At 38.5% G+C, this 22,119-nt stretch overlaps 1 long non-coding RNA gene across 1 annotated transcript; it reads left to right on the top strand.

Annotated features, from left to right (window-relative positions):
* Window positions 1-16: 16 nt before the first annotated feature.
* LOC136357668 (uncharacterized) lies at window positions 17-19,944 on the top strand. Its single transcript, XR_010742930.1, has 3 exons — window positions 17-260; window positions 5,536-5,679; window positions 18,797-19,944. It is a non-coding gene; the product is annotated as an uncharacterized lncRNA (long non-coding RNA).
* Window positions 19,945-22,119: the final 2,175 nt, after the last annotated feature.

The raw sequence follows: 22,119 nt of genomic DNA, 5'->3' as shown, positions 1-22,119 counted from the left end.
TGCTGGTTGGTTTTTTTTTCCCCTTTTTTATCTCATGGGTGGAATTTCTGAAAGCATTCAGCTCTGCTTTCTAAATGTGTTTTCTGTGAAATCAATGAGCTGACCTGAGTGGGAATGAAGGTTGGTTTATCTTTGGTGAAGCAAAGTGAAGTTGTCAATAACTGATGTTGAAATCTCATCCTTGAAATGCTAGGTCCTTGACATTCAGTGGGATGAGAATCTCAGAACTGACTACTGGGGACTCCCAAGCTACAAATCAGGTAAATAACTTCTTTGGAGGAGGAAATTAAAGGTGTCTTCTTTTTAAAATTATGATAATTAAGTAGCAAAGTGTGCAACTTAAACTATAAATATTTCCCACTTAACATTTAATTTAAAATAGACATGTCTATATTTGTGAGAGGATTTCTTAGTTACAGTTTGAGCCTTATATAATTATCTAACATTTCAGCAGTACTGTTTCTAAAGAGGACTTCTATACTGACACAAAACACGAATATCTAGTTCTAATCACATTTTCCAACATGTGTGTAATTGGTCCAACGACTGTGGTTTCCATTTTGCAAAGACAGAGATGTCTTTTGGTAATGAATGTGTAATTTAGAACTAACAGCTTCCATATTAGAGTAAGTGGTAGGGACTCTGTTCAAATCATGGGATTAACTTGGTTTGTTTCCTGCTTCAGCTAGTCCCCACTTTCTCCAAGGACAGGGTAACTCAGTTTGTGTTGTGACAGCTCAGTGTAGTTTGTAACAGAGAGCCTTAAAGTCACCCAGAACTGGTGCTGCTGTACTTTTTTTCTGCTCTTGCAAAGTACAGTGGTGTAGTAGGTGCTGCTGCCTCAGTACTGGAGGCAGGAAACTTGGAGAGCAATGGTGAGCAGTGGCAGCAGGAGCTGTTCTGGGCATCTTCAGTAGCTTGTCCTAGTTCATCATCCAGGGTCCTCTTTTGCTCTGCTTTTTTAGGGGGGGATGAGGAGGAAAAAGTGGAAAATAGTTCTGTAATTGTTAGAAAAAAAGCAGTAAGTTTTCCTTGTTAAATAAACAAAAAGTTTTTCTTTTGCCATAGTGTTTCAAAGAGAAAACATTACCGATTTGGGTATTTATTTTTAAGACTTACCCAATTTCCACTACAGACTTACTTCCTTGCCACCTTCAAAACCAGGAAGATAATATAAAATGATCAGTATTTTGAGATCAAAATCAAGAATAAAAATTGAGAGTATTTTAAGATAAAAGATTACAACAAATCAAAGAAATACATGTATTACCTTTTAAGATATTTAACTTCATTGGGCTGTTAACATCAATGAAGTCTATTCAGGATTTTCTATGTTCAGTTCTGTAGGCAATATAGAATGTGAGAGAAACAGCTGCATCTGAAATAGATCATCTGCTTTAAGAAAGTGAGCAACTATTCCTGCCAAGCAATTGGTTAAAAAACCCTATTAAAATACAAGTGGTTTTATAGTAGCTTCCTGATTCATTTAAGTAAGTAGAAGGAGTATCACATGCTTGTAGTAAGTTGCATGTTCTCAAGCAGTGAAGAATACAAGGTTTGGGGCTTTTTTGCCCTATAGAAATGAGTAATCTCTGATTCTTTCCACAGAATATACTAAACAACTAGGGGCAAATTCCTGTGCCTCTTGGATTCTTGAAGTTGCAGAAAATCTGAGCAACAGTTACTAAAGGTTCTTCATAATAAAAAAAAAAAAAAAATTGTAGCAGCCAGCACATTCAATCTTAGAGAAGTATTTTAAGAGACAGTTCATACCACTGTAGGTAAGTTTGTGCTGTTAGCACTTCAAAATAGAAGTTATCTGAGCAATACATAAGCTGTGTATCTCTCTCTGTCTTTGGGTAACCCATTGATGTATTAGTTTTATGGAATACTTTTGTTCCCCTGTTCTTTGGAACACAGTTAGCTTCCTGCCCTCTCAGAAGGACGTATCTTAGCTTGTTCTTGGGACTTGAGTTCCAAGACTGTCTAAGAGAGGGCTCATGTGAGAGCTGATGTGTAGCTTACCTTAGGGCTTAGCAACAGTGGCAGGACTGGATACCACCCAATGTACTATATTGATTCTGGGTCCCAGCATCATGACATTTTTTTGAGAGCAGGCCCAGGAATTTGTTGTCCTGGTCATGATCATCCAGCTTAAATGCTCTCCTCTTGGGCCCCACTCTTTTATTGTTGTCATATTGAGCTGATTGATTTATATTTTTGAAGGAGGAGAGTCTGTTGCCTTATCTGCAGTACAGCTATGGGAGTTTCAGGGTCTTCCAAGAGAGGATATCTCATCCCTGACATGCTCACCAAGAAGAAGTGATGAAGCCTATGTAGTGCTTTGAAGATTAACTTCATTATCATGCTGTGGAATTGTAATTGTGTATGTTATGGAATACCATCAAAAAGAGCAGTGAAGTTGATTTTTAAGGAGTAGATTTAATTATTGCATCCTTTAAGATGCTTTCTGTAAGTTAAAAGTATTTTAGATTAATTTTTAGAGAATTTCAGAGTATTGAGAAATTATAATTTCTGTATATGATGGACTACATTTGCTGGTAGTCTTTAAAATGCTCTGTTAACTATTTGCAATGAAAGAATTTTTCTAAATAGAGCTATAATGTTTGTTTAACAAGATTTTCTATATAAGTATGCCCTTCCCATTTATTTATGCTATACAAGAATTGTAGTGTTAAGTTTTATTTTCAGGTTTTTTCTTCTTACTGTGGTTTATCAACTAGCAAACAAAAAAAACCTACTTTTAAGCACCTCACTTTTCTTCACAGATCAATCCCTGAGATGAGAATATTTATCCTATTAAAAGTAAATATTTTACCTTTTTTTCAATAACTAATATACCTACCAGTACATGTGCTAGATTATGGTCACTGCAGTTCTTATTCTTAGTGAGGCACATATAGTTCACCTTTGATAAGTAAGCTGCAATTGTAGATATTTCACTTTATCCAAAGATTCCTGAGAGCAGAGGTCTTATTTTAGGGGGAGGCAGAGACAGGGAGACAAAAACAATGCATTTCTCTTGAGTCTGTTTTGGAAGCTGTTGTAAAGAAGTCACAAGTAAAGAAGAAAATGCATTCTTGTTTTATCAGGGGATTCTGTTGTCTCAACGTTGTTGTCTCGGAGTTAGCATTCATACTGTCCCAGGGACAACACAGTGGTTAAAACTTTTTTTTGTGTGTGTGTTTTGTTTGTTTGTTTTGTTTTCTCCTTTAAAGAATACTTGGATAAATGACTAAACTTTGTTCCTTTAGAAACAAAAACGTTTTGTTGTGTTTTTTTTTTTTAACAGTACAGCTGAAATTGGCAGATGCTGTTTCAAACAACCAAGTAAAGTACAGGTAGTGTGGAAGTGCTATTGTGCAGCTGAACTAAAGGAATTTTGCTGGATAACTACTTGCCTGTTATTGTCATTGGCAAGTTGCAGGTAATTTCCAGAGCTGTAGTCTGGCAGAGGAGTAATAATTGCTTTTATGTGTATTTTTCAAGCCAATACACGCACTTTACTTTTGCCAGTGTTTTTGCAAAGATTCAAACTTACCACAGCATTGTTGCTAAAAAAAAAAATAGTTCATTTTAACAGAAAAGGAGGTATGAAGAGAATAGTGACACCTGAGTGGCACAGAGAAAACTTTTGTCAGATGAACTCCTGACAGAATCTGGCAGAAATTCAAAGTCTGGTTTGTCTCTAGTAATTCCATTAGCATTTCAAAGGTTGATGATGTTCTGGGAATGACACAGGAGGGATTATTTTTTAAGTTAAGAATTAGTACTCTAAAGTGTTTCCTGCACTAGGAACATTGTTGCTATCTTCCAGTAGGTAAAAGAACTATATCTATGACAGTCAGTTTTCTATCAGACGTTTCTCTACTTTATCTGTACCGGCATAATTAAAGTATCAGCCACCTTTTCCCGGTGTGAATAGAGCTGTATCAGTATAAAACTGTATCTATTGGTAGCTTATTTCCACATAGAAGGAAACAACCTAGGAGCACTGGCCCAGTTCCAGAAATTGTTTTTAATTATATTACAGTTTCTATGCCTGTATAAACCATTCCTGTTGGAGATATTGCACCGGATGAAAGTGACTTCAGTCTAGTTTATTTGCCCTTATCCATACAGCCCCATAAAAAATTACAGCCCTTCAGTTTCACGGGTTTGATTTACCTTTGTAGGCAGACTTGCTCTTATACTGACTTATCTCTAATTATGCTAAAGGATTTAAACAGTGAGTGTTTTGACAATGAAAATGCATCTTCTATTCTAATATAAGCCTAATCTATTCAGTTGACACTAGAACAAGTACAGTTTACTGTGAAGGTTAGAATATTTCCTTCTGGCTCTGTGCACCAGAGCCTATAGAGCAGCTGTTGCCCTCCCAAGTCCTAACAACTCTGTTATTCAGCATTGGGTATAATGTTTTACGTACTCTTATCAACTTTCAACTACTGTTTTATAGATCAGGGTCTTGCCTCACTTTTCTGCTATCCACTATGTGTTATCTAAGAAAGAATTAGGAAGGCTGAAGTCACAGTGTCAGAACTTGGATCACTTGCAAATAGGGCTGACCTGCATGTGCTTGTTGTATACAAATATTGCTGGGTAGATTCACATTGTCTCTGTTTAAAAGCTACAAGTGAGGGAGACGTCTTTGATCCCATCTTAAAATGGGGGGAGGGGATTGTGAAGAGGAAAAGAACTGAAAATAAGTATAAAATAAGTCCAAGTATACTGCTCTATGCCTGGGAGCAGTAAAGAAAGGACCTTGCCAGAGACTAACTCGCGGGAACAGAAAGAGCCAAAAGCCCAGGGACCTTTGACCATTCAGTGAACATTCCCAAGTTTAATTAGCTGATCTCTGTTCTGTGCTTGCTGACTGTTTCTTCCACCTCTTGCTGTCCATTCTGCCTCTTCACTTCTGCTTTGTTCCTGCATACTACATATGCTTCCTCCCACCCAATGTGCCCTCCTTACCCTGTACCTCCTTCTATGCTGTTTGCAAGCAAAAGCCACCTGCAAAGTAGGGCTACTGTTATATTTACTGCAGTCCTGCTGTTTGTGCTGTGTGTGGACTTTTCCCCTGTGCTCTCTTACCTGTTGAGACTTGTTTTTTTTAATGTGGTCAGGGACTTTTTACTGTTCTGTGTATTTGCTCTATCCAACATAAATGGAACTTCAGTTTTCATAAGTCCTTAGAAGACCTCAAGTATAGTTTAGAATAGTGTTCCTTTATCCTGTTCTTTTATAAAAATCATTGAGTAAATGACCCCCAAGTGAGATGAAGTATATGAGATTCCATGTGATAAAAAGGAATTTTGCTCTTGCAATTTTTCTATAGGTGAACCAGTGATTTAAAAGTATAATGTTACAGTTGTGGTTATATTAGTGTCCAGTAAAATAGGATGAACATTTCAGCCTGAATTTTCTATCTGCTGTGTTTGCATTGCACTTGCAGTGGTTTGCAAATTGCTAGTTTGTTTTCCATGTCTTACAGCTATATAATTTGCTTTCTAGAAACCATTTTGGTAGGTGTGGGTTGCTTGTCAGAAATCCGTTCCGAAACTTGAGTGCAAAGGAAGCAGGGTACTAATGATGAATAAGAATAGATATCTGAAGGATAACAATGGATATGGCATCTTCAAAAGCAGTGGCATTCTGGTAAGAATTTGCATGTAATTTATTAAACACTACGTGATAGTTCTCAGTAAAATGTGTTTGTGTCTCTCTGAGGATTTGTCTGATGAAATTTCCTTCTAAAATGTGAAAAGTAGGAGGATTGCTCTTTATCATGAAGTATTTTAAATTCTGAAGCATTGTACAACAACTTTACTTAGCATTGACTTCTTGCATATAAAAATAGGAAAAGCATCTTTTTAGAAAAGTAAGTTATTTTAGAGAGGGAGTTAGTGGCCATTTATGGCTCACTGTTTGTGAGCCTGTTTCTCTGAATATTTAGAACTGAATATTTTTGAGCTGTCATTTTAAAAAGGGGGCTTTTTTCACTTAGAGTATAATCTCTCATGACATATTTCATCACTACACATGAGAATATTCTAACAGGCATTGCATCCAGCTTTGCAGGAGATACAAAACATGTAATTATTGATGAACTAATCATACCTGGAAACTTTTAATCCTCGTATTGGTTAAAAAAATTTGACAGCATGCTTATTTATTGTACTGGTACTACTTTGTTGGAAGTTTCACACCATTTAAATAATGTACACAATTAGAAAGTGCAAGTAAAATCACCAGTGAAAGTTTTACTGTAACTGCAGTGTAGTAGAAATGTTTCCTTTAAATTTAAGTATTTGAAATTACTTAGGCCAGCAATTTCCTAAGCAAAAATTCTTGTTTTCACCAAAACCAACGATATTCTTATCTGTGTATATACTGACTTCTTGAATTAACAAAGCATTTGTGTGTCTTTTTTTTCTTCTTTGAGTCCCACTGGTGGTTTATATTGAAGTAGAACTGTTCTGATGGCAGCTGGTAGTTCTTAGAGCTTCTTGGTAAGCGTATTTTGAGGTGCTGGATGTGCGTGTGCTCTGTAGTAAAGAGTAGTACAGACACTACCCATGTTTCTGATGAACCAGTTTCTTAGCTGAGATAACTGTTCCAGAGTGTGCTACTTGCAGTGAAATGAGGGTTTAGACACACCTCGGGAACTGGTAATTTTGTCCCGGGCTGCAGGAGGCAGCGGTGGCTCAGGAGCTGATTCACGGGCAGATTAGGCGTTAATCGGATAGGCTGTGTTGGTCAGAGGGGTGGTGGTTCCTGTCTGAGTGGTAACACCGGGCCTGTCACAGGCCTGAGCCCTGCTGAGAGGCAAGGATAAAGAGCTCAGACACATCCTTGTGCTAACACAGATACTTCCCATGGACGCACCGTGAGAGCAGGAAAACAGGGCTGTATTCTCGTGGGGGTGAGCACCAGCCAAGCTGACAGAGCCCAGCTGCTCTGGACTCCATTACACAGTATAGATGTACATCATAACAGATACCCAGGGCAGCATTCACTGAGACAGAGCATCCTCACTAAGATACTGGGGGAGGAAGGACAGAGAATGCCTGGTAGGTGAGCTCCTGAGAGGTCTGTGGCCACACTCCAAAGGTCTGATAGAAGTGCCTAAGTTAGACCTAAAAAGATTAATGTAAGCAATCTCCTTATTTGAAATTAGATTGGCAAGGAAGTTGACTGAGAGTGACTGTTTGATATCCCTTTCTGTATTACTCAGTTTTTCATTTTTACTTTCAAGGTGGGAGGGAGAAAAAATCTGGCCCTCAAAGCACTGTGTGCACATTCCAGTGCCAAGATACGAAACACAAATCAGGAACTTAAATTTAGGGGCATACTAGGTTCCCTTAACTGCACTTGGACAAATATGCATGTTAGATATATGAATGTAAATTTAGATACTCGCTTTGATGTACTTATAATTTTTTTTGACTGCTGTAATTCTGTGGGCTAATGTAGTAAGAAGCTAATGGAGAGGAAGCTAGGCTGCTTATAATTTTTTTCTTTTTCTTGCCAGGCTAATCTTTCACTCAGGTTCATTGCATGTCAAGTGTTTGGTTAATTATTTTGTCTCATTTATATTTTAAACCAGCTCTTTAGGGGGGAAGGGTGGGGGGAGAGGGGTCTAAAGGAGTGGTGATTAAGTTCTTAAATTCCCTCAGATTCTGAAGGAGCATATCAGTGAAGAAAAACCTAGTTTGCAACTTCCATGTCTTAGAGTTATCTTACCTGTAGTTGCAGTAGTTATAAGAGTCAAGTCTGGAGTGTCTTTTTTGTTGATCTTTTCTAAGATGACTGTACTGACTGGTATGGTTTCAAATCAAAACAGTCAAGTTATTGACTTGTAAAAGAGTTGCCTGTCATTTACGGCTTAATTCCTCTTTTGCTGAATCATTTCTGTGATATTAACTTTATTTGTGACACTTTAGTAGGTGCAGGCCTGAGGGGGAAGATGTTACAGTTCTTTCACAATTCATTGGTTTGTGGATATTTCTGTTATGTTGTTTCCACACTGAATGACTCATATGTTAAATGAATGTGCCAGCCTCAAGGCATGCCCTCGCTACTGCAGCCCTCAGTGAAACTTGATGCCATTGCACATAAAAATGTGGAAGATGCTCATATCCGTTTGAATCCTTGGGAAGTTCTGTGCACTTTCGGACGCGTGCGCTAGTAATTACTCAATGTATGTTCTTTCAAAAAGCTGTGTTTTACTCTCTTTGATTGCTCTTTCTCACACTGTTGATTTGCTGAGTTTGTAAGCTACGTCTGTCTTGTGAGCCCAAGTTGGAACTGAGAAATAGTAATTTTTAGCTGTCTTTTTTGTCTTTTAACAAGGTGGTACAGTTTCATTGTATTCATTTCTGGACTATTTGATGAGAGGCTACAAAAGTGTCTGATTTGCATTGCCACCTGTGCATATTTTAAAGTATTTTGGCAGATTCAGAAATTGTTTTATTTTGGAAGTTGATAGCACAGATAGAATGCTCTCCACATTGTAAAAACACTAATTAGTGTTAGATTGACCCAGTTGGACCCGATTACCTTAGCTGTCCTTGAATTTTGGCTTTCTTACTCATTTGATTTTTCATTGTTCAATAAGAATGTGAAAGATTAAACAGATTTACCTATTGATGAAGTCACACAAATTATCACTTACATTACAGAAGCTTCACATCAGAATGCTGCTAGGAGCAGGTTCTTTAGTATCTGTAATAGGGAGAGGGATGTGCACTCAGAGCAGTGAGAAGAAAGGCTTTGAAAAGTATATGAATTAAAACTTTTTTGATATTGTTTTGAGTCTTTAGGACGTTTGGGCTTTTTTCATGTGCCATATAGTGGCGTTAACTCTTAGCCTGCATTGATTTATATAGTGAAAGTATGTGTATGGCTCAGAATTTTTTGTTCTGTGGTTTTGTTTTGTGGTTTTGATAGGAGTAAGAAAGATTGCTGTGACAGGATAGATAAAACATATCACAAGTCAGGTATTTTGGCTTTTAAATAATGGTCATGTTCTGTCATGCACAGTATGTAGTGGAGGACTTTATGCCAAAGTGAACAGATGCATTTATGGGAAGACCACTCTTTAGTATGAAACTTTCACTCAACATTACTCATGGCTGTATATTGGGTGCAACTTTTTCTGTCCTGCTTGTTTTCCTGAGGAGGTTGTCACTGCTCACCTAGCTCTACTTTAACAGATGGGGAGCTTGTCCCATCCCTTTGTGAGCTTTGGCAGCAAGACCAGGCACATTAATGAAAACTGTGCAACTGCTAACAAAATTGATCACAATTCCACAGGAAACACTGGAAGGCAATAAAAGCAACTGTCTCAATCCTGTTTGCCGTTCTAGCACTCCCAGACCAAGTCATCTCAGGTCACTTAAGGATGTCGCACTAAAATGGTTATTAAAACATATAAAGTTACAACAATTCTGCCGTTTTATCTTCAAGTGATGTTGATGTATAGGCAAGAAGAAGGAGATAGCAAAGTGAAAATACATCAGAAATTACTGCTCTGGCCAGGCTGATGTGTTTGAAAGAATGTTGTGAAGGTGCAGAGGATGGTAATCTTGTACAGCTGCATTTGCTTTTAGTATACCACAGTAACAAGAGCAAGCCGGCAAGTGGACATGCAGGTGAATTCCACATCGACAGGTGTAAAAGCTGCCTTGCCGGACTTCTTGCAGTCTTCTCTCTTCCTTGTTTTTGGCTTGTCAAGAGCCTTCCTTTGTTTGCCTGGAGAGGTCCTGGAATCGTGCTTGTGTCTGCTGCAGCATGTGCAGTGTTAGTCCTGCTCTCTCACTTCTCTCACCTGTTCCAGAGCGTTTTTCTGTTCCTGTGCTGTGTGATGGAAGATGAGCAGCTCTCAGGTAAAGCTCAGGGGCTGAGTTTTGACGAACAGATCAGGGTTTCTTACAAATATAGAGGGAACATCGATGCCACGGGCTGCTGATACCATCCTCTATCTTTTCCCGTGGAATCCTTCGCTGCTTTTCTCTCGGGGAGGCGATGTCACCCGTGGCAGTGTTCAGCTCTGCTCGTTACCGGCACACGGACCGTGTAGCACATGAGCACGTCCAGGTGGCCTTACGGTGTTCCCCGTGAGATCTGTCCTCGAGGCAGCGCGGCCGGGAATTTCTGCATTGGAATGGTCCGGGCATCGCCTCGGTGCCTTGAGCCGGCCGGGTCGGGAGGCTGCTGGCCGGGCTCGGCGGCGTTAGGACCCGGCGGGTCGTGCCTTCCTCTCCGCTCCTGCTGGCGGCCGCCCGGGGCTGGAGGGACCTTTGCCCGCCGCCCGGCCGCTCCGCGCTGGCTTCATGTCAGGTTTCTTTTGTTCAGTCATAGCAGAAACTTAGCTCTTCCTCCCGTGGTTAGGCAGGGGATGGTGGCACGTGTTCGCATTCAAAAACGTGCTTTGGCTAATGCTAACATACGTCGAATTTAAATGCCTACATGATATTCGCACTACAAGACTTACAGGAACTACTGTGTATCCTGCTGAACTCTTTGTAGAGTATATTTGAAACAAGACCGTAAGAAAAAGAATTCTAACCATTAAATTAGAGTGGAGCAGAAGTTGATATATTATCTGACGTTTGGCTTCTGTAGTGCCTGTCACAAAGTAATGGCTCTCTTAAACTGTACATTAATCATCAACAAGTTGAGAAATGTCTGTTTCAGTCCAGAAACTCTTATTACCAAATAAATAGCTTTGGTACTGTTGGAATGAGCAAAGAAGTGTCCTTAACTAGAAATTCCTTTACATCTAAATGAAGTAAGTTTACACCTTTTCTCCCATGAGTTTAGTTTATTGGTCTTGCCCACCTTCTACTTAAAAGGAAAAAAGTGTGGGGCAGCTTTGCAGATAAATGTCCAATGAGGTATATTGCCAGTTATGCACATTCAGAACATACTATCAAGCATATAGTAGCTTTAGAAAAGCAAAGTGTCCCTTTTATTTTAGAAAATGACAGTATTTGTTAATGGGACATGTTATTAAAATGATCATAGGTGGAAACTATACAACTGAAAGGTAAATCTGCCAAGTGACAGTTCTTGCACTCAAATACACAGCCCATGAAAACGGCAAAACAGAGTAAGTTAACCAAGGAGAATAATTTTTATGTTCTTAGTATTCTGGTGGTGAATGGTGTGCTGCTTTCAGAACACAGATGATGTTGCCTTTTGGGTTCAGAATTTTTATACAGCCTTTTTGCAGCCTGTTGCATTGCTTTTATTCCAGACGGTTTTCCTGTCATTGCTGGCAGTAAGGTCTTCTCAGACCCACAGCTGCCCATGGATTGAAATTCCCTTCTCTACCAAAACCGGAGCCTACACTCAAGTATCACCATATAAAGTTCATGTAGCTCTTTAAATCTCTCCATTTCTTGTGTCCTAGTACAAGCTGTATTTTCTCTATCCCAGAACAGGTTCCCAGGCAAGCTTTCTGCCTGTGCAGGTTGTTTGTGCTCTCTTGATTATTGATGTATGAGTCCTCACTTTTACTGTCTGTTGTACTGTGTGATGCTTCATCCTTTTACTTCTGCCCTGTTTACCTGACCCAGCCCCTGACTTAGCCCAACCTTGCATTGACAGTGCTGACAGCCTCTCCTTCTCCCCCACCTCCAGACAATATAATATTCTCTTTACCTTCCGAGACATGTTGGGGAAAAAAACCAACCAAAATATATGAATCCACATCCTTATGCTCTCTTTCATTTTTACCATGCCTATCCTAGTAAAATTAAGACTCTGCTCTTTGATAGAAAATTAAAATGTTGCATATGTTTTATACAGGTTATAATGTTTTATGTGTTTTTGTAATTGCTAATACAACAGGGCAGTGTGGGTCTTAGTATGTGCAGTGGCAATGGGCATTTCAAATTAAACCAGGATGATCTAATCAGGATAACCAAGCAGTAGTTGTCCTGTGCTAAGGATTCAGTGCTTAAGCTAATTCTAGCTCACTTGTCTGTGGATGAATAGTAAGTAGTCAGTTCATAGGTGCTTGTTAGCAAGATCTGTGGTAAGAATCCTTGTTAAAATAACTCTTTAAAAAAGTGATCAAGGGAACCCTGTTCTGTATCAGGTCTTTGAAAAACAGATAAGCTTCTAAGAAACTGGCTGTCATTGGAAGTGAGAGAAAAATGTATTTTAGATGGAACCTGCAGTGATGGAGTAAACAAGTTCATAATCATGCTGGTTTTAATTTTTCAGGTATTTGCCTTTACTGCTCACATAAAAGCTCAATGTGTCCAAACTTTAATTGTTTCAAGACCTTCTAAAGACAACGACTGTTGCTAATGAGCTATTAATAGTATTTCATGCAAACTGTAGGAAGAGTTACTGTGAGATTGTGAATAAAATTTCGATAATGAAATCAAGTTGCTATTTCTTTTTTTTTAATTTATATTTTTACATAGGGGTTATCATATTTCCTTAAGCCATAATACAGTTTCCTGTTTGACTAGTAAACACCACCTAATGCTTCAGCTGATGTTAACTACAATGAGTTGCTTCCCGACTTCTCTATGTAATAACTGTTTTAATTTATACTGTCATTGATAGGGACATTTTATTTAGATCAATAACTGAATTTCCATGATAGTCAATATGAATGGATTATATATGATGTGAAAAAACATTTCTTCTGCTCAGTTTTGAATTTTCCACACTTTCAGTGTTTCTTTGTATTTTTTCTTGTGTTGTAATATAGCAAGCATACTGATGTCTTATCTGGTCTCTCTAGAGCAATTACTTTACATGTCCATGCATAATAGTCTCTATTTGAAACTTTCTAATTCCTCTTCATTGGATATTTTCTATGTTTTTTACTGTTCACACTTGAACCTTGTCCATATCTTTAGTATCCTTTTGGAGAAAGAGTGACCTGTACCTCATATGGGATTTTTTTTTTCTGGTAAGGTCACAGCACTGATTTTTATAATTCTGTTTCACTAGTTTTCTTCTAATTGTCTTGCATTGTTTAAACTGCCTTTTTTGTTTGGTTTTTTTGGGTGGTTTTTTTTTTTTGGGGGGGGGGGGTGGTTGATTTGGTTTGGTTTTGGGGTTTTTTGGGTGGGGGGTTTGGTTTGTTTGGTTTGGTTTGGGTTTTTTGTTTTGTTTTTTATTGTAGTGATGTGTTGAGCGGAGATTTTTAACTAAACTGCTGAAGTGGCTCCTGGTTCCTTCCTGGGGCCAAAGCAACTGGTGTGTTTTCCCATTATGGGATAACCGGTCTAATGATTGACTTCCATTAAACAAATGCAATCCTACCACCCGCTTGCACTTGACACTGGCATGTAGTGATAGGACAAGGGTTAATGGCTTCAAACTGAAAGGAGATAGAGTTAGATTAGATGTTAGGAAGTAATTCTTTACTGGGAGTGTGGTGAGGTACTGGGAAAAGCTTCCCAGAGAAGTTGTGGATGCCCCGTCCTGAGGTGATCAAGGCCAGGTTGGAATGGGTCTTTGAGCACCTGGTCCAATGAAAGGTGTTCTTAACCATGGCAGGAAGGGTTGGAAATAGATGATCTCTAAGGTCCCCTCCAAACCAAACCATTTTATGATTCTATGACTTGTCTAATTGATATTGGTAATTAAAACAACTCCTGAAATGGGGCAAGGACCTCACAGCTGATGGTGCTTGTCTTTTGTTTTTCATGTAAGTTATCTTGGCCAGACCCTTAAACAGATAAGTGTCAGTGCTTGTGAATAAGCGAATGTAAGACTGTGAGTAAATTAAATCTATAAGAGACTAAATGTTAGTGACTAACATTACAATTTATCTGGAGATTTTGTACGTAACTGTTACTCTCCCTGTGCCGAATACATTACATTTTATTTCACCAAGTTCCTTACAGTTGTGTCTTTAATTTGAAACCTCATAAAGAACAGACTGGGTTTTTTATGAGTTTATTCGAATTACGTGTTTGTTAATTATCTATCATCATTTAAACTTGATTTAGTGTTTCTGGGGTCCACTTACTGATTTTGATTAGATTAATAATTTTCCTTGTTTCTGAGTAACTGAAATAACTGCAAATTTTATGCCATGATAGTTGTCCCAGTTTCTGAATTATTAATGACTGTACCATAATACAGGACCAAATATGTCCTTTTCAGCATCTTGTGGTTAACTCTTTGCTACTAATGACATTTATTGTAATGAAATCAAATAATTTAATTCAGTATTTTCCCTGATCAGATTTGGATCTGTGACTGACAGTGTCCTCATTTTTTTGTTTGTTTCCTTCAGGAGGCATTTTTCTCTTACTTTGGGCTTTGAAAGACCTTACTTTCTGTTATCTGGAGCAAGAACTAGATCATGTCCAGTAGCAGTTGTTCTGTTCTATTTTCTTTTTTATGTGGTGCCTGGTATGACTTTTGATTATTGTTTATGCAGCCCATTCCAATGTCTAAACACCCTTTATGTGACTAAATTCTTCTTGATATCCTAACTCTTCCTAATATTCCTATTCTCCCTTCTCTGCTTTTTTAGCTATGTTGATTTTTCTTGAGGATTTGCCCATCATTCACAGTGGGGAGAAAAAAGCTGGTGCCAGCCATGAACACATTCCAGGTCTTTATTATAGGATTGAGGCATTTAGTAAATACCAGAGTTGAAGTTAGTGCACAGAGCTGTGCATCATCCACCAGGCATATGTGTGTAATGCAATGATAATTGCATGGTCAGGATCTGTTTAATAAAATACTGTATAGCAGTGCAAGATTGTTTTTTGTATAATTGTAAAATAACTAGTTCCAATGATGCTTTGCATCACACAGACGTGCTGGAAAAGTGTCTGCAATTTTAAATCTTAGCAGTGTAAATATAATACAGTTGAAAGTAGAAAATATACACAGAGGAGAAGGGAAATGCTAATAGTCAGAGGGAACATTCGTACTTGAGGGATCCAACTCACGTAACTAAATCAAAAGACTGATTTCCTTAGGCCATTTCCACAGCATATTTAGAGACTCCTTCACAGGACATTTTGCAGTGTTTCAGGAGTTCCTTCAACCGAATCTCTCTCAGGGAGCCTCTCTGTATTTACTGTAGGGTAGGATCTGTCTCCTACATCCCACTCTTGCTTACTTTAGACATTTGAAAACAGGTGATGTGTATATAACTACTTGTCAAGTATTTTGCTCATAGGGGCTGTAGGGGCATGTTAGTAAGCTGAATTTTAGAGAAAGCTTTGAACAGCAGTAATGCAGTATGTTTTCAGATATTTAAGGGAGTTTCCATAAAGTGTAAGGTGTAAAACAGAAAAAGGCACAAGAGGTTTGTTTGAAAATACGCCATGTGGGTGTGAGAGGAGCTGGAAACTGGACTCCTGACACTGAATGGCAGGTGGGAAATAGCAAGGGAAGAGATACAAGAAGCATCCCTGAATTTTATTTTTTTATCAGTAAGAAGTGGAGGTTTTTTAAAATGTTTTAGCCAAACATGACATAATAATCAAATTAGACAGTATGATCTAATGGTCTTTTCAGCTTTATGTTTTATGAACATTGGCCTGGTTTCAAACATGAGCAAACCACAGCTGTGGTTCCTGGCAAGGATTAAGGAGCAATAGGTGTGGTGGTGATAAGTAAGGATGGACCTTGAAAGTGAAGACCAGTGGTAGATGCTGCAGAAGTAGCCAGGGACAACTGTGGAGATACTGACATGTTCTCCAAGTGATTGACTAGGAAAAGGGTCTTTGCAGCAGTTCTCTGAGTGAATGTGTGTGATATTGGGCTGTGTTTGTCAAAAACAGAGAGAAAAAATGTTGCTAAATCAAAGAGCAAAATCCTGCTGAATCAAAACATCATGATGATGATGATGATTAACCTGATTGAATACTTCAGCTGATTGGGAGGATTAAGTAAAATGCCATCTTGGAAATGTTGCTTTGAAAGTATCTGCAAATTATGAATATCAGTCTTGGGATTGGGAGTATCTTTGGGATGTAAGGTGATGCTAGAGTTACATGTTGATCAATAGGCAGGATGATGATGTAGCTGTGCAGCTTTGTGTGTGTCACCAACAGTTAAGTCATTCATAGGAAAAACTGTAAAGATCTGTCCTCAAATATAATTGTATTATTTATTATTTGACATTCTTCACTCCTACAACTGCTTCCCACATAATGTTGCTTAGAATATTTCCCCACCTGCCACAAAGGACTGGACATTAATTGTTGAGTTTGATTTGTAATGTCACAGTGGGGTTCCTAGCATGAAAAGATGTATTTTGCATTTGCTGGGAAGGCACTGATCTTTTAATTTTGTGAACACAGATGCAGTAATTTCCTTACAATTAAATTATGAAGTCAAGTCCTCTAATAACAATACTCCATAGAATTTCACTAATAATTAATTGATTCTGTTCCTTATTTTGATTCTGCCTGATGATATAAGAATTCCTCCCAGGAGGAGGAAGCTTTCAGTTTGCTTGAGAATTTTATAGCCAGGTCCCATACCAGCCACAGTCATCTTTTTCTTCCCCCTTCAGCATGTACCAGAACTCACAAGTTGAGAAAGGACAGAGGAAATACATCTGGACTTGGCTAACTTTCCAGTGGTGTGTAGTTGTGTGGACATGGTAGCAAAGAGGTGTGAATTGGAATGGTTTCTGTACTTTTCTGACTTAAACCAGAGATGAGGCAGCTTTAGTATCAAGGAGGCATAACCTGAAGAAAAAAATCCAAACAGCTTTGCTGTTGTTGTTGTTATTTTTCAATGAGTTTCTGCCAGGTGTGGAAATCTCAACTGTTAATGTATGTTTGCAAGAGCAAGAAGAAAGGTATTCTTAGGTGTGGAGTAGTTAGGCATCCAGATTAAAAAGATAAAGCTTCAGGAAAAGAAATTAAAACCTGCCTTTCTTTGGAAATGTCACTCTGGCAAGGAATTTGATATTAATGGACTATCAATACTTTCAGGTTGTCCAAAGAAAGAGCAGTGATAGCCAGATATGGCAGTAAATTAATATCTGCTTGCTAAAATATTTTGAAATCATAAGTTTATTGGGCAAACATGCCCCAAGGGCACACTGGGCCCTGGGACTGGGACCTCTGCCTGCACAAGGCTAAGCCCTGCCAGCTGCGTCTTCCCTCCAAGTCTCCATGTGCCTAAGTGTCACCCCAGGTTTGAGGCTGTAACTCTCTGGAGATAAAATAACCAAAATCTGACACTATATTTGAAGTCCGGTGTTGTAGATTCTTTACCACATGCCAGTTTCAGACCTACATATGGGATATAACTGGGTATTCAATATTAAAATGGGAGTAAAGATTTTGGTATCTGTCCTGACCTAACATCAATTCTAAAAAGACAAAGACATTTCCTTTCTTCACAAATTTTGGAAATCTCATCTGCCTTGCATATCTATGAATTTCCTTATATATAGATGGTCTAAGTCAGTGTCATCTTGGCAAAAAAGGCTTCTTAATGTCCATGTGCATGGAAAGCTTTGTTTGCAATATTGTTTTTTCCTATCTAGAAATAATAGCTGTTTGAGTCTTTATCTCTCCGTGAGTGCGATAGGCAAATCAATGTCTCAGTAAATTTAACATTTTCGTGTCCTCATGTATCTTGAATTAATTTACAGACTTCTTAATTTTTTTTTATGTAAAGGATCTTGGTGCATCTTAAGCCATCCTACAGGAGATACAAAAGTAATCAGAGATTGTTGATTGTCTTGAACATTTTTTGGGGTAGAAGGTGTATTTATATTGATTTGTCTGGTTACATGCTGGTCTCTGAAGGCATAACTCTGCTCTCGTAACAGGAAAGATGATGATGTACTCCTGGACGATTCATTCTGTCTTTAATCTGGCTGTCTCAAAGAGCTCATGCTAGTGAAGGTACAAGGTGCAGTGCTGACATTTACAGGCGTGGTGAATTGGCCATCATGGCCTCCCAAGCTGAGAGATTGCCTTAGGTAGAGAGGAAGCATGGAGCCCTTCCAGGGCTGGATGGTAAGTGCTGGTGTGGAAGTTTGGATGACACAGCTCTCCACGGTGTAGTCTGTGATTCCACGTGCCACCATAAACTTGATATTCCTGTGGTGTCTTCACTGCTTCTGTCACACACTCCTGTTGTGTTAAAGTCTATCTTTCAGTGGGCAAACCTCACTATGAAGTAGGCATTTTTTTGCTACAGTTTCTTTTCTCATTAGCAGTTGGGTGACGCTAGGTGCTACCACAGGGTTTCACTGAAACCTCAGGAAGACACACTGCCAAGCTAGAACTCCTCACAACCTTCAGATAGGCATAATAATGACACTTATTATAGAAGTATTATTTACATTCTGTCAGTTTTGCAGTGTTTAAAAATATGGGGAGATTATCTCATTTGAGTTTTGGCCGTCATGTTATAAGAGGCTGAAAATCTACATGGAGAGCTGATGAAGATAAATACATCACCTTTATTGATTTTAGACCACTTTCTTTTATTAAAAATAATAAAACAAATTACATACAACAACAAAAAAAAAGCATCAGCACACAGGAGGTGAGCAAACACACTGCAGGGACTTGTGTTTGCCTGAAGGGGAATGTGCTGTGATCAATTAATGCTCTATAAATCTCTTGGTGTAAGATACCACTGTTGCCATTGCTGTAGCTGCAGCATTTTAGGGTAAAAATAGAGATCTTGTCATGGTCTAGGCACTCAGATGATTTTTCTGTGATTAGTTTGGTGTCTTTTTAATTAGATCTGTGTGCTGTGTTACCTGATTTCAATCTTTTTCTCTTTACATATTTAGGTCCTACTTCTGCAACAGGATTTGTTCAAATGGACCTCAATAACCTGGAGGCCTGATGAAGTTCATGGGATTCTGCAAGTTCTCACTCTGAAGATCTGATTGTAGGCCTGAACCTAAATTTCTATTTCCTTCTCCTTGTATTTGCTTCTTAAATGATGAAAATCATCCTTTAAAATGGTGTTGTCTTCGAGTCTCATGCACATCCACTTCAAGTAGTGTCCAGACACTGGATGCTTGGGATGTTGTCAGACACTGTTAAAATATTTCTGTTCTGTTGTGTGCCTAAACCTAATGATTGCTCGGATTATTGTGTTAGGTTTAGTGGCTTTCTACCTAAGATGGAGGAGATCATCACCTGTGTTTGCAATTGTTGTGGTATTTCTCTTAACTCGGATTTTTAAGTCAGAGTAATTGTTGAAACGGTTCAGGTTATTTTTAAAGATGGAGGTAGATCTGTTTATTTCTTGCTTGACACAAAGTATAATATTTTATTTTGCAAACTTGGTAGCCCAGTGTTACTGAAAGCTTTCAATGTGATGATACTCTGATGTAATAAAATAAGTAGGAAAAGACACTACCTTTTACTAGCTCTCCTGTTGCTTTTCTATTCCTATGGCTGTGGTTACACAAAATGCAACTGAGTGTGAAGATATTTTTATTTTTTGTAAGCCAGTGAATATCTTTTTTGGACAATGAGTGCTGTCCCCTGTCCTATTCCATGTTGCAGTTTCAGTGAATACTAAAGTTAAAGCCCTGAGAGACGCTATGGAAAGGACTTTTGAAAAATCACATATAAAGTGTGATCACAAATAGAGTGTGAGAGGAAAAACAGACATGTTCTCTATACATGTATTGATATTGTATATATATTTTTTAGCAAGTATGTAGCAGTATATGATAATTAAGAGATTAAAAGATCCCAAACTTCCTTTTCATATAGAGAATCAGGAAAACTTTTTTTTTTTTTTTGTAGGCTTATTACAATGATATTCAGGAGCTTCACAGTATTGGATGAATTTTTGCATATTTTTTGCATATTCCCAGAATATGAAAAGTGCCATTGTCCTGTTAGACCAAGGAGAAAAGTGAGCCACTTGTTTAGTCAGTAGTAAAGTCAATGATATTAAATGGATTCTCCTGCCTTTTAACCTTGTGCCTCCGGCTCCATTTTTCCCTCAGTACCCAAACCTTCCATTATCATCATCTGCTTTGCATTTCTGTGTGAAAGGTCCAAGGTGTTTCTGGTTGGACTCCCAGAAAACGAGGAAGACAAGGTTGGTTGGCCATCTGCCAGGGTGTGAGGTCTGACTCGCTCCTTGCTCACGGGAGCTGCTGGTGAAGGCAGAGGCAGAACTGAGTGTTCTGTGTGGCATTCAACTGCCTTAACCACATGCCCATTGCTGTCTTCCTGTAGTTCTCTGCCTTGTTCTTGGCTTAACTCCTAAAGACAACACATACACCAACCAATAAATAATCCAATTTGATGCACAGCCCTGATTCACTTCCTGAGCTGTGTCCTGCACACACGGAGCAGCTGCAGTCCCGTGGAAAAATTCAGCACTGTGCACAAGGCCTCAGAGTAAGGTTCTGAAGTGTTTAAACCTTGCTATGAAGCGGTGTTCTTTTGATGTCACTTATTGTAGCTATAGCTTGAAGTATTTTTAACAAGGAACAAGAGAAAAATTGAAGCTTTTAGACCTGGTTGTAACTGATTCCCTTCTAGCATGTGAATGTGAATATCCACCTCAGGGAAACGCAGAACATCAGCTGATGGGAGGAGGCTGGCCACCTCCAGGAAGGAAGGGAAGGAAGAAGGATGGCTGCTTTGCACCATGGATATATCCTATTTGCTTCCAAGTCTCAAAGACTATTTGTGGAGTGTTGACCCGAGCTCTTTAGCTTTTGTTTTCTCTTCAGCATTCCCACCCCCAAAAATTAGCTCCTCCAGAGCTTCTCAGTGCAATAGACATTGGGGGTGTTGCTGTAGTCTGCTAACAATTTAAATCAAGAAACAGAAATCAAAGGTGGGTTTTTCTCCTATGTTTTCTTGTTGAAAAATAAGAGAGGCTCCCTGTTCTCTCCACAATGAATTTCAGGGGTTATCTTTCTGATCCTTGATCTCACAAATAGATGGTAAAAACTTTAATAATAGAAAATGCTGCTCTTGGCTTACACCTTTAATCTTCTTCCCGGTCAAGTTGCAGTGACCTACTGTGTTTGTAAGCTGCCAAGGGTGGGTGTGTAGGCTCCAGTGCCAGAGCAACTGTGTTGGGAACACAAGCTCATATTGTTATCTTTTATGTTAGAATTTGGTAGCATATTTACTTTTTTTCAGAGAAACCTTGCCAGACCATGGTCTGAGTTTCAGTTTTTCTTAATGTCTGCTTTATGTGTGGTGCTTGAGATTTGGTCACCAAGCCTAGTGATTTGCTATGATGAAAACAAAACAATCTCAGGCTTTGCTTTTGCAGTTTTTTCTCTGGGATATGCAGTCTTTTCTCACAAGTAATGCAGCAAGTTCCTGTAAAAAGGACTGGTGGGAATGCTGTTAGGGAAAATTTGGTCAAACCATTCACTGAAATTCATAAAAAACAAAATACTTGCAAAAGTATTCACTGGCATTTTGTTGCAAAATAAAAATGAAAACCCAGATTTTAGTACCGATTTTGTTTTAAAATAAGGATCAGTCTTCAACATTTCATAGCTGTAGAGAAATGGTGGGAATAGGACAAAACAATCTTGATAAGCAGAATCACCTTAAGTCTGTATCTCAGCTCAACACTTTGTATCGTGAAACCACGGCCTGAAACTGCTGCCTGTCATATCAGGTATTATTAGCACTGATTTATTATGTTACTTCATCTTCAGCTTTTTGTAACCTTTTGGCAGGAATCAATGTTTTTTTCTTGTTTCAGGTGTCTTGGTTTGGGGTTGGGGATTTTTTACCAGCACCTAACAGACCCTCCATCCATGATTTGGCTTCCAGGTACTAGGATAATACAAGTAGTAATCATGCCTGCTGCTAAAAAATTTCTACCTTATTTAATTTGCATTTGTTTGCCTTCAGCTTCCAGTCATTGATTCTTGTTATGCCTTGTCTGACGGATTAAAGAGCTCTTTAGGACTCACTATTTTCTCCCCAGGAAGGTGCTTTTACCCTATAATCAAGTTACTTCTCAATTTTTTTTGTTGTTGTTTGTTTGTTTTAAGAAAAAGCTAAACAGATTGAGCTTTTTAGGGTTCTCATTATTTTTTAACATTCCTGGATGATTTTTGTGGCTCTTTTCTATCCATAAAACTTTATTACAAGTCATATACACTGA

Source organism: Sylvia atricapilla, chromosome 2, assembly GCF_009819655.1.
Source record: "Sylvia atricapilla isolate bSylAtr1 chromosome 2, bSylAtr1.pri, whole genome shotgun sequence".
Lineage (NCBI taxonomy): Eukaryota > Metazoa > Chordata > Aves > Passeriformes > Sylviidae > Sylvia > Sylvia atricapilla.
Note: the sequence above shows the minus strand (reverse complement) of the source record. Positions and strands in the feature narration are given on the sequence as shown.